Genomic DNA, 13,610 nt, shown 5'->3' on the forward strand with positions numbered 1-13,610 from the left:
AAATGGTAACACCCGAATAAGTTTTTAACTTGTTTAGGTCGGGTCCACGTAAATCAATTCATGGTAGAATTGTAGAAATGTCCCACCTCGAGTTGTACCGACTCCAATACTTTGGTACCAAAATAGATATCGTTATATATTTCAATACTTTTGGAGACTTTTCAAAAATAAAGGGGACCACCAAAAATGTCATTATTGGCTTCATTTTTACTGAACAATTATGAAAAAACGTTGTTTCTTATTAAACCCAAAGAACAATTTTAAAAGTTAGGATGACAATTAAAAGGTGCAAGAAACACATGGGCTTTTCTTATTGCACTCAAAGAACAGTTATACAGTATAACATTAAATTGTGCATAGTAGATAAAGCTTGTCATAATCAATAATTAGGTTAGAATAGAATAGAAAGCTTTATTGACATTGTGTTAAGTGCTTCATGAATTATGGTTGCCAATTTTGACTCGTACTTTAAGACAAATACAATCTTTAGTAAACACTGAAAACCAGGCTACAATACACAGATAAGACAAGTAGCATGTAAAACACACATTGTTAAAAATAAAACACGAATGAAAAAGTGGGTATTTGTTATGAAATTGAATCAATTCACTTGCATTATTTTACGCTACGTGGGCGATTTGGACTGCTCTAATAATTTTCAACACACAAAATACATTATTTAACAAATGCAAAAGTTGTGCATTTTTCTCTGGCCCTACCCAAGCTAGTCAACATCTTAAACGCCTCACTCTGAAGGACTAATTTCATACCCACTACCCTTTATTATGCCCACTACCCCTACATGCAAAGAGTCTTGGGACACTACTACCTTCACAGGAACGCGTAAAATGGAGGGAGAGGACAAAAAAGTAGGGACTGGAGGTGTATTGAAACTTGAAATTAATTTTTAAGAGGGTGTACTGTAAATACAACGGAGATAACATGTACTTGTACATATATAGGGGCTGTTTGCAACTTGCTCAACATTAAGTTTTTCAAACCAAAAAATATAACAAGAACACCACAGCCTAATTTACATTACCGTTGGTGGTTTAACAGAACATATTCATCTTTCAAGTCTATATTCTCACAATTACTATCATATTTTCCGGACTGTAAAGCGCACTGGTATATAAACCGCACCCACAACATTTTAGAAGAAAAGATTACCCGTGACTGTGTGGGTTCCCTCCGGGTACTCCGGCTTCTTCCCACCGCCAAAGACATGCACCTGGGGATAGGTTGATTGGCAACACAAAATTGGCCCTAGTGTGTGAATGTGAGTGGGAATGTTCTGTCTTTCTGTGTTGGCCTTGCGATGAGGTGGCGACTGTCCAGGGTGTACCCCGCCTTCCGCCCGATTGTAGCTGAGATAGGCACCAGCGCCCCCCGTGACCCTAAGAGGGACAAGCGGTAGAAAATGAATGGATGGAGAGTATGTTCCATGTATTAGCCGCACCAGACAATAAGCCGCAGCAGTATGTTGTGAAATTAGTTACTTACACAGAAAGATTTTGTAAATTTTTATTTGGATACCTTAATTGCTTCCAAATGGTGCCTGTAACATGGCAGTAAAACGTCTGAGCAAACAAAACGGAAGTCATCGACATGGATCAACGGGCTCCAGAAACTAGCTCTCCAATCAGCTAGACGGGCTCAGTAACTCCACAGTGACGTTTTGGTGAACTTACTGAATAACTTGTGAAATTGAAACAATACAAAAAGAATGCCATTGTAAGTTAATAATACCCTCCCGATTTTCCCGGGAGACTCCTGAATTTCAGTGCCCCTTCTGAAAATCTCCCGGGGCATACATTCTCCCGAATTTCCACCCAGACAACCATATTGGGGGCGTTCCTTTAAGGCACTGCCTTTAGCGTCCTCTCTCATCTGAAACCTTCACCCCTTAACAGCCACATGCTGTCCTCACTCAGGTCCGCATGCTGACCTGAGGACAGCCAGTCGTCACGGCTGCTTTTCCTCCATACAAGCAGCCTGCCAGCACAGTAATATAATATCTACGGCTTTTCACACACACACAAGTGAATGCAATACAGCCATACAGGTCACACTGAGGGTGGCCGTATAAACAACTTTAACACTGTTACCAATATGCGCCACACTGTGAACCCACACCAAACAAGAATGACAAACACATTTCCGACACAAACAGACAACAATACCGAGAGCTGCCGAGTCGTGCTCACAGGCAGATGAGTGCCCTCATCATTAAAACAGTTATGGAGCTCAGCGCTCAAGCCAGAGGTAAAGTGGCTGAGAGAAGGCAAAAACAGGAAGTAGAAGAAAAATAAGAGTGCTGGACGGAAACTAAATGCAAAAGGACAGGAAAACAACACACACGTCCAATTTGTGAAGAGCGACACAACAATGCGGAAACAAAGGAAATTTAAAATGTCAGACACAATAAAATTATTTTTGTTTTACTTCCGTCTTAAAGTTGCACCTGCTCAACTCCTGTGTTACCTGTGCTTCTCTCATCACACCCTTGCTTACACTTCCTGCCCAAGTGTGCCATGTTTTCTCTTCAAGTCTTTTTACTTTGGTGCTTCCAGTTGAGTCCTGTTTTTGAGTATGTCTTTGCCTGTTGCTGCCCTCTTTGACAAAGTGATGTTCCTATCTGGACATGTAATTCCGTGAGAGACATATCATATTTTTTAACACTGAATACAACTAAATGAATGCATTTTTAACACCAATATTTTTAGAGTATAATAAGTATCTTATTCTTTTTAATAACATTGTTATTCTGAAGCTAACCAATAAATAAAACACTTTTTACCAATAATGCGACTTTTTGAAGAGGTGGGGCAGAAAACGGACTGATGGTTTAAAATGCATGACAATGTTTTATATTTTCAACCATCAATCAATGTTTATTCATACAGTCCTAAATCACAAGTGTCTCAAATGGATGCACAAGCCACAACAAAATCCCCGGTTCAGAGCCCACATAAGGGCAAGGAAAAACTCACAACCCAGTGGTATGTCAATGTGAATGACTATGAGAAACCTTGGGGAGGACCGCAGATGTGGGTGACCCACCCCCCCTTAGGGGAGACCGGATGCAATGGACGTCGATTGGGTATAGCAATATTGAAAATCCAGTCCATAGTGGATCTAACATAATAATGAGAGTGCAGTCCTTAGTGGGGCCAGCAGGAGACCATCCCGAGCGAAGACAGCAGCGCAGAGATGTCCCCAACCGATGCACAGGCCAGCGGTCCTGTGCCCTCCCCTCCACAAGGGAAAGAGGGGCAGAGGAGAAAATAAAATAAACGAAAGGGGGTCTATTTAAAAGCTATAGTAATATTTTCAAAGTTTTTTTTAACATTGTGATTACTAGTGGAAATATTCATTACTTATAGCGTTAAGCAATGTCAGCTAAGATTTATCTGAGAGCCAGATGCAGTCTTCAAAAGAGCCACAACTGGCTCCAGAGCCATAGGTTCCCTACTCCTGATATAGCGCTTTGTCTCCAGAGACTGAAAGCACCTTTACATGGTGAAACCGATTATCTACATTCAAGCTTCATTTGAACCAGTATTGGTATCAGTGTGGGCCCCTCTATCCCATTTGTTGCCACCTTCAATGTTGTTTTTTTCAGTGTTATGGAAGGTGCCTGGTGTGAAAAACCCAATTTGTGCAGTGCTTCCTCAAATATTTTCTGTTATGCCTCCCACTTTCCACTATGACCATAGATAGTATAATTTGTCCATAACATTGTTATAACGATACCTCTGCATAACATTGTAAGTTTATCAACATTTAAGGAAAAACACACCGATCTTTCCTCATCTCCCACCATGGTTACAGTGTAGCCAAGTGTTAGTAGCAGAATATGATTAAGTGTATGATCATATTCTACTACAGCATAAAAAAGTGTGTTGCTCGAGGCTACACACGGCGAACACCTGAGGGTTCCTGGTCCGATCCCCAGCTTCTACCAACCTAGTCACATCCGTTGTGTCCTTGAGCAAGACACTTCACCCTTGCTCCTGATGGGTCATGGTTAGCGCCTTGAATGGCAGCTCCCTCCATCAGTGTGTGAATCTGTGTGTTGAATGGGTGAATGTGGAAATAATGTCAAAGCGCTTTGAGTACTTTGAAGGTAGAAAAGCGCTGTACAAGTATAACCCACTTAGCATTTTACCATTTACCACTAATTGAGAAGGACTGGATTAACGTCCGACAAGTATCATTATGTCAGACGTATTATTAGTTGTCTTAATCTCATGAAATTGATTTAAAACATGTTATTACTACTCTGTTTGCAAATACAATTTCAATTAACCATTGAAAAAATAGGTAGAGGGTAATTTATTATATTTAACAATCAACCACTACTATGAAAAAACAACTATGTGTCCTGCCTCAAAATAGTCCACAAGTTAATATGTATGTTTTAACTTAAATTAGCAAGTAAAACAAAGAGCGCATGCAATACGTTGTTATGAAACAAATACAAGATGTTATATTATGAAACAACAACAAGCCTCATGTAATTTCAATTAAAGTTTAAATTGGCTTGTATTTTCACTATAAGGCTCATCAGAAAGCCCAACGCCAGCCTTTTTGTTAGCAAATTTGCTGATGAGGTCTTTAAAGTCCAATGGACTTTGAATTGTAAGTCAAGCAACAAAATTTAGCCTCTTGGCTTGTTGTGGATCTGAAATAATTCTTTACTAGTTTCAGTTTGCTAAATGCCCTTTCTCCACCTGCAAACGTCAGAGGTAATGTTTTTGACTTTGTTGTTGTCAGCTATTATGGCGTCTTTTAAACAAACAGCGACAAATCTTTGAAAATATAACTTTTTTGTATTTAGGCTATTCTAGTGTCCCACTGACACATTTTACAAGACCGCATTGAACACATCATGATAAAGCAACTAACATTTGTCAGATGCTCATAATTAGTAGTTAGTAACAACATTTATGATCAATATCCATAAATTAACATTCTTAATAAATGAAGAATAAGCACACATCTCCCGTCCAAAGGCAAAACCCAGTAACTCAATTTTGGTCAAAACTGAGCTGATAATAATTTTGGAGTTCCTAGGTGATATGCTTTACATTAGTGTATGCGATATTGTAATTTGTTCCGTAAGTAAGCTGTTACGCGCATGGCAGGTCCTAGCAACTACCACATAACCGTGTAGATACAACAGAAAAACCTAGTATCTCAAGGGACCAATCGGAGCTTCTTTGTCAGTCGCCTTATTGTCTTTAATGAGATTTTTGCACGAATGGGGGCCGACGGTCAACCTGATTATGTGATATTATGGCACGAGGGGATATTTGGAAGATTGGCCCAGGACGTTGCAAGCACCTTCATTAAATGTATTGTTCTTGATTCTTCTCCTTGCATAATCTTTTGGGCAGATAACTGTGGAGGTCAAAATAAAAATTGGACGCTGTACACGGCTCTTGCCCAATGTGCAAACGCAGAATGGGGCCCACCCGAGATTGTGATAAAATATCTGGAGAAAGGGCACACGTTCATGAGCAGATTCAATCCATGGCTCAATCGGCAAGAAAATGAAAGCTCAAGAAAACATCTATGCGTTTGGTGACTTTGTAAATCTTTGTAAGACAGCATCACGATAGATTGGTTTTCCTTTGTTTTCTCAAAATCAGCTAGAAGTGAGTTACTAGGCTTTGCCTTTGGACGGGAGACATGATATTGGGCAGTCATATTGTTGGAGTTGTCCAACTTTCTTGTGGCCATAAACGCATAACTGGCGGAGGCTAAGTGCCATGAGTGCAAGCAGAATATGACAGATGACAAAGAGTCAGTTTTGGCCTAGTTTGTACAGCAGAAAATTACCAGTTTCGCTAGATATATGTTTTTTACTAATATATTTCATGTAGTTACGGCCAAAAATTACAAAAATTGATCAGTGTTGATGAATATTGTTGTATCTGTAAGGGCCGCTTGATGTCATCTGTCATTCACAGTTGCATTACAAAAGTAGATTTGATTTGTTTTGTGCACTCCATATTCTTTGCTGTTCGCAGAGGAGGGGTGAGAGGTGGTGGTGAACCGGAACGTTGCTTATCTTTTAAAAAGGAAGTTTTTAATGTCCTGGGCCTCTGCTCTGCTGCTCCTCCCCCTGCTCTCCTTCCCAACTCTTTTCTGGTGTCCGGAAATGTGCTTTTTTTGGGGGGGGGGGGGGGGGGGGTCCTAACCGTGCTGGAGTTCGCTCGCACTCACTTAATTGCAATGAGGAAGAACCAACAGAACAAACCGCGGTGTGCACCAAACCATTTTTATTGGAAGTGGCCAAGAAGGTTATTGAATTTATTAAATTTGAATATTGTATTGTGGCTTTGCTTTAATTCAGATTAATTCGAATTAATATATATTAGTTCAGCTTATGCACAATCATTTTGTCATTGAGGCTACCGGGGCATCTGTGTGGGCTCTACAGCTGGCTGTGGGCCCTTAGTATAGTCATCGCCTCGATGCGACACTTAGAACAGGTGGGTAAAGTGACCCAGCGGAAGCTGGAATCGAACCTGGAACCCTTAAAGATGCTGGAATGGCCGCTCTACCAACTGAGCCACGCCGCCCCATATTTTTAATACATATGTATTTTTTTTCAAAACTTGCATACATTTTAATACATAGATTTTATTACAGAGACACATATAGTTTAATACATTTTAATACAACATACATATATTTTCAGTAGATACATACATCCTTACAAAATATACATCTGTGGAGAGACGAAGGCGACGAGCCGACAGCGGGTTAGGACAGACGGCGGTCCTACCCGAGATGGCGGCCAGGAGGAGGGCCATGCGGCGGAGAGGAGAGGCGAGACGCCCTCGGAGCGACGCTGCAGCCAGCCAAGTCAGGTGCGTAAGCGACACACCTGCGCTCAATCTTTACATCTTCTGCTGCAGTATAAAAGGGGAGAAGGAGGAACACTCGGGGCAGAAGTAGGCGAGGAAACCACGGCGAACGACAACCACGAGCAAGATGAGCGAGACCCAGAGAAAGATGAGTCCCCGCAGCAGACGCAGCCACCGGGCACCGAAAGGTGCGCCGCGACGAGCAGGAGGAGCCAGCGAGCCAGAAATTGGCGCGACCGACTGCCCAGACAAAAGGTTTATTGAAAGAATAAACAAAAGTCAAACCTGTTACGATGCGTCCTGTATCGATCGGCATTGCAACTCACACGGGGACGGCTGGAGACCCGTCACAACATCCCTTTATAATTAACATTACAAAGTACAGTACGAGGAACCAAGTTGAATATGCAAGTAAAGCTATTGCAAGCAAAGCTAATGTATTCTTATTCAGTAGGAGTTTTACCTGGAGGACGATGATGTCTTTGTTATCGTCACTAAATGTTAACGCCATTTCTTCCCCTGTGTTGTTGGCTGTAGCCGAGTTGCTAAAGGTGCCAAATGCAGGAGTTGCAGCCGTACATCTAAGTTTGGGACGGCGTGGCCCGGTTGGTTGAGCGGCCGTGCAAGCAATTGGAGGGTTCCTAGTTCAAACTCCGGCTTCCACCATCCTTCGTTGTGTCCCTGAGCAAGACACTTCACCCTTGCTCCTGATGGATCGTGGTTAGGGCTTGCATGGCAGCCATCAGTGTGAATGAGTGAATGTGGAAATAGTGTCAAAGCGCTGAGTACCTTGAAGGTAGAAAAGCTCAGATTGGAAGTATTCCCTCCACTTCCCTTGATTTTGGCACCACAAATATTGCAGAGAGCGTATACTACATCGACATCCCATTTGTAAAAGATGAGCCAAATTTTAGAGCGTTTTCTATTTGGCATTGTTGGGTTTTTGTCATGAAACATTAATGGGTTGCAAGATTACTAAGAACATGTCTGCTTTGAAATCGCCTGTTTACCTCTCAAGTGCTAGCAAGTAGTCACCACCTGCAAGTGCTAATTCAAACAGACATAACGTCACGCGCAACCCAGGCACCAAAACATGGCACCGCGGCAGCTTACATGAATCGGTGCCCTGTAATACCGGCTGGTATCGGTCTGTGCCAAAAAAGTACTGGATTCGGTGCCCATCTATATGTATTGACAAAGCATGATCCTAAGTTAAGACATGTTTATTTTGTAATGCAGTTAAACCAGATGTATGGCATAGCACTTGAATTTTGAAGCCAGAAAAGTGTGATTGGTTTGAGAAAGGTTCTCGACATGTTTTGATGTCGGATTGAGTGTATGCAATAAAAAAATCTCCCTTCAACTTCCTGCCCACCGGCTTTCATTACGGATTTATTTCATCTTACTTACTAAATCAGTCACAGTAAAAATCTAAATTTTATGTTATCACACCACCTTAACTGTAATCTGAACACGGAAGTGAAGCACCACCCACCTGAACGACGCACGCAGCAGGCGTTTGCTGCAGAGATGTCGCCTCCTCTGACAGTCATTTTCTTGTCGGGAGAACAACTTGCCATGGCTTTGAACCTGATATTTCCATAAGGTAGACGTCTTTCCTTTGTCCATTTCTGCTCGCTGTGGCACATCAGTGGTAGGTGAACTGCAAGTTTCCCCCACTACAGCACGGCACAAAGAGTAAAAAAAGACGTGCGTGCGTTAATCGGCCGTTGAAAAAATTAGTGCCTTTATTGAAAGTCATAGTTAACGGCGGTTTAGCTCGGTTGGTAGAGTGTCCGTGCCAGCAACTTGAGGGATGCAGGTTCGATTCCCGCTTCCGCCATCCTAGTCACTGCCGTTGTGTCCTTGGGCAAGACACTTTACCCACCTGCTCCCAGTGCCACCCACACTGGTTTAAATGTAACTTAGGTATTGGGTTTCACTATGGAAAGTGCTTTGAGTCATTAGAGAAAAGCGATATATAAATATAATTCACTTCACTTCACTTAACACGTTATTATTGCGTTAACTTTGACAGCCATATTTTTTGATACTTACATACATTTTTGATGTATACATATTGTGCATATTTTAATACATACATTTTTTTCAATAGGACATAGTTTCTAATGCACACATACATTTTATACATACATACACAGGTATTTTTCAATGAATACATATTTTTAATATACAAACATATTTTCAAAACAAACATACGTTTTTAATGATTAAAATATTTTCTTGATACTTACATATTTTCAAATACATACATATATTTTTAATAACAAAATAAATAAAGTACACATACATGTTTTCAATACATATATATTTTGATACATATATATATGTTGAATACATACACAACATATATATATGTATTAATACATACACCTCCTCTCTGAGCTCCCACCTTATCGTGGTAGAGGAGTTTGCGTGTCCCAATGATCCTAGGAGCTATGTTGTCCGGGGGCTTTAAGCCCCCTGGTAGGGTCTCCCAAGGCAAACTGGTCCTAAGTGAGGGACCAGACAAAGAGCAGCTCGAAGACCTATATGAAAAGTAAAAACAAAGAACCCAGATTTCCCTCGCCCGGACACGGGTCACCGGTGCCCCCCTCTGGAGCCAGGCCCGGAGGTGGGGCACGATGGCGAGCGCCTGGTAGCCGGGCCTGTACCCATGGTTGCCGAAGAGGCAACGTGGGTCCCCCCTCCAATGGGCTCACCACCCATAGCAGGGGCCATAGAGGTCGGGTGCAATGTGAGCTGGGCTGCAGCCGAAGGCAGGGCTCTTGGCGGTCTTATCCTCAGCTACATAAACTCGCTCTTGGGACGTGGAACGTCACCTCACTGGGTGGGAAGGAGCCTGAGCTAGTGCGCGAAGTAGAGAAATTCCAGCTGGATGTAGTCGGACTCACCTCGAAGCACAGCAAGGGCTCTGGAACCACTTCTCTTGAAAGGGGCTGGACTCTCTTTCACTCTGGCGTGGCCGGCAGTGAGAGGTGACAGGCTGGGGTGGCAATTCTCGTTGCCCCCTGGCTCAAAACCTGCACGTTGGAGTTCAACCCAGTGGACGAAAGGGTAGCCCCCCTCCGCCTTCGGGTGGAGGGACGGGTCCTGACTGTTGTTTGTGCTTATGCACCAACCAATAGTTCAGAGTACCCACCCTTTATGGGTACACTCGAGGGAGTACTGGAGAGTGCTCCCTCGGGTGATTCCCTTGTTCTGCTGGGGGACTTCAACGCTCATGTTGGTAACGACAGTGAAACCTGGAGAGGCGTAATTGGGAAAAATGGCCCTTCGGATCCAAACCCGAGTGCTGTTTTGTTATTGGACTTTTGTGCTCGTCACAGTTTGTCCATAACAAACACCATGTTCAAACATAAGGGTGTCCATATGTGCACTTGGCACCAGGAAACCCTAGGCCGCAGTTCCATGATCGACTTTGTAGCTGTGTCATCGGATTTGCTGCCTCATGTTTTGGACACTCGGGTAAAGAGAGGAGCGGAGCTTTCTACCGATCACCACCTGGTGGTGAGTTGGCTGCGATGGTGGGGGAGGATGCCGGACAGACCTGGCAGGCCCAAACGCATTGTGAGTGTTTGCTGGGAACGTCTGGCAGAGTCTCCTGCCAGAGAAAGTTTCAATTCCCACCTCCGGAGGAACTTTGAACATGTCACGAGGGAGGTGCTGGACATTGAGTCCGAGTGGACCATGTTCCGCAATTCTATTGTCGAGGCTGCTGATCAGAGCTGTGGCCGCAAGGTAGTTGGCGCTTGTCGTGGCGGTAATCCTAGAACCCGCTGGCAGCGGTGAGGGATGCCGTCAAGCTGAAAGAGGAGTCCTATCGGGTTCTTTTGGCTCATAGGACTTCAGATACAATGGACAGGTACCGACAGGCCAAGCGGTGTGCAGCTTCAGCGGTCGCAGAGGCAAAAACTCGGACATGGGAAGAGTTTGGAGAAGCCATGGAAAATGACTTCCGGATGGCTTCGAAGCGATTCTGGACCACCATCCGCCGCCTCAGGAAGGGGAAGCAGTGCACTGTCAACACCGTGTATAGTGCGGATGGTGTTCTGCTGACCTCAACTGCGGATGTTGTGGATCGGTGGAGGGAATACTTCGAAGATCTCCTCAATCCCACCAACACGTCTTCCTATGAGGAAGCAGTGCCTGGGGAATCTGTGTTGGACTCTCCTATTTCTGGGGCTGAGGTTGCTGAGGTAGTAAAAAAGCTCCTCGGTGGCAAGGCCCTGGGGTGGATAAGATCCACCCAGAGTTCTTTAAGGCTCTGGATGCTGTGGGGCTTTCTTGTTTGACAAGACTCTGCAGCATCGCGTGGACATCGGGGGAGGTACCTCTGGATTGGCAGACCGGGGTGGTGGTCCCTCTTTTTAAGAAGGGTGACCGGAGGGTGTGTTCCAACTACCATGGGATCACACTCCTCAGCCTTCTCGGTAAGGTTTATTCAGGTGTACTGGAGAGGAGGCTACGCCGGATAGTCGAACCTCGGATTCAGGAGGAGCAGTGTGGTTTTCGTCCTGGGCGTGGAACTGTGGACCAGCTCTATACTCTCGGCAGGGTCTTTGAGAGTGCATGGGAGTTTGCCCAACCAGTTTACATGTGCTTTGTGGACCTGGAGATGGCATTCGACCGTGTCCCTCGGGAAGTCCTGTGGGGAGTGCTCAGAGAGTATGGGGTATCGAAATGTCTTATTGTGACAGTCCGCTCCCTGTTCGATCAGTGTCAGAGCTTGGTCCGCAATGCCGGCAGTAAGTCGGACACGTTTCCAGTGAGGGTTGGACTCCGCCAAGGCTGCCCTTTGTCACCGATTCTGTTCATAACTTTTATGGACAGAATTTCGAGGCGCAGTCAAGGCGTTGAGGGGTTCTGGTTTGGTGGCTGTGGGATTAGGTCTCTGCTTTTTGCAGTTGATGTGGTCCTGATGGCTTCATCTGGCCGGGATCTTCAGCTCTCACTGGATCGGTTCGCAGCCGAGTGTGAAGCGGTCGGAATGAGAATCAGCACCTCCAAATCCGAGTCCATAGTTCTCTCCCGGAAAAGGGTGGAGTGCCATTTCCGGGTTGGGGAGGAGACCCTGCCCCAAGTGGAGGAGTTCTAGTACCTAGGTGTCTTGTTCACGAGTGGGGGAAGAGTGGATCGTGAGATCGACAGGCGGATCGGTGCGGCGTCTTCAGTAATGCGGACGTTGTACCGATCTGTTGTGGTGAAGAAGGAGCTGAGCCGGAAGGCAAAGCTCTCAATTTACGGGTCGATCTACGTTCCCATCCTCACCTGAGCTTTGGGTCATGACCGAAAGGATAAGATCACGGGTACAATCGGCCGAAATGAGTTTCCTCCGCCGTGTGGCGGGGCTCTCCCTTAGAGATAGGGTGAGAAGCTCTGTCATCCGGGAGTAACTCAAAGTAAAGCCGCTGCTCCTCCACGTCGAGAGGAGCCAGATGAGGTGGTTCGGGCATCTGGTCAGGATGCCACCCGAACGCCTCCTGTGGGAGGTGTTTAGGGCACGTCCAAACGGTAGGAGGCCACGGGGAAGACCCAGGACACATTGGGAAGACTATGTCTCCCGGCTGGCCTGGGAACGCCTCGGGATCCCCCGGGAAGAGCTAGACGAAGTGGCTGGGGAGAGGGAAGTCTTGGCTTCCCTGCTTAGGCTGCTACCCCCGCGACCCGACCACAGATAAGCGGAAGAAGACTGATGGATGGAATACATACACACATTTATATTTAATACATGCATGTATTGTTTCAATTTATACATACATACATTTTCTAATACATAAATATATTTAATACATACATATTCTTTCACTATATACATTCATATATTTTCTAATATATATATATATATATATATATATATATATATATATATATATATATATATACACACATAAACATTTTACCATACATAAATATATTTTAAGCGGTAGAAAATGGATGGATGGATTATTTTTCATGTTTGACTTTTCTGTGTCAGTGCAGATCCCTCTGCACACACAAAGTTATATTTGTAGAAACAAACTGTATGTTGGCAGTGATTTTAATTCCAGATGCAGAAATCCTTGTTCTGCAAAGTCAATCATGCATTGTAAAAGTCAATGGATTTTACAGGTAAAAAGTGACTGCTCAGGCGCCAGAATTTTACAATAAAAATAACAATGGTGCCAATTTTAACTTTATAGTAATTTGGTCTTAAAAATTATCGTAAATATTACGGTAAAATTCTGACGTCTGAGCTCCCAGTATTTCACAGCAAAATCTATCTGTTTTTGAATGTTTGCTGTTTGAGGTGGTACTGTAAGGGCCTGCAGTTTTAAGTAGAGACACTGATGAGGATTCATGAGTAATATGGCTGAGGATTATCTTTCCTATGCTTGTCATACTTTCAGACGTTTGACATTTGAACCACTCCCAGAACTTTTAACCGCCGACAAAAAAGAGCTTCTGTCTCTTTTAATTTATGGACGTAGGAAAGTTGCGTCAGTGAAGCTTAAAAAAACCCCCAGCACAAATGCTTTATTGTTATATTGATGGTGTCCATCCAAGATTAATCAAATCAGGCAACTATTAAAAGCAATAAAGGTTAAAGATGTTTAAATCAAAATTCCCAGTAGAGCATGGTTGCATTTGTGTTGCTTTGGTAACTTGTATAAATATACAGTCGTCTCCTGTTTATGTTTTATTTCACTTACAAAAACTGTTTATGAC

This window comes from Nerophis ophidion, linkage group LG13 (assembly GCF_033978795.1).
Source record: "Nerophis ophidion isolate RoL-2023_Sa linkage group LG13, RoL_Noph_v1.0, whole genome shotgun sequence".
NCBI classification, from domain to species: domain Eukaryota; kingdom Metazoa; phylum Chordata; class Actinopteri; order Syngnathiformes; family Syngnathidae; genus Nerophis; species Nerophis ophidion.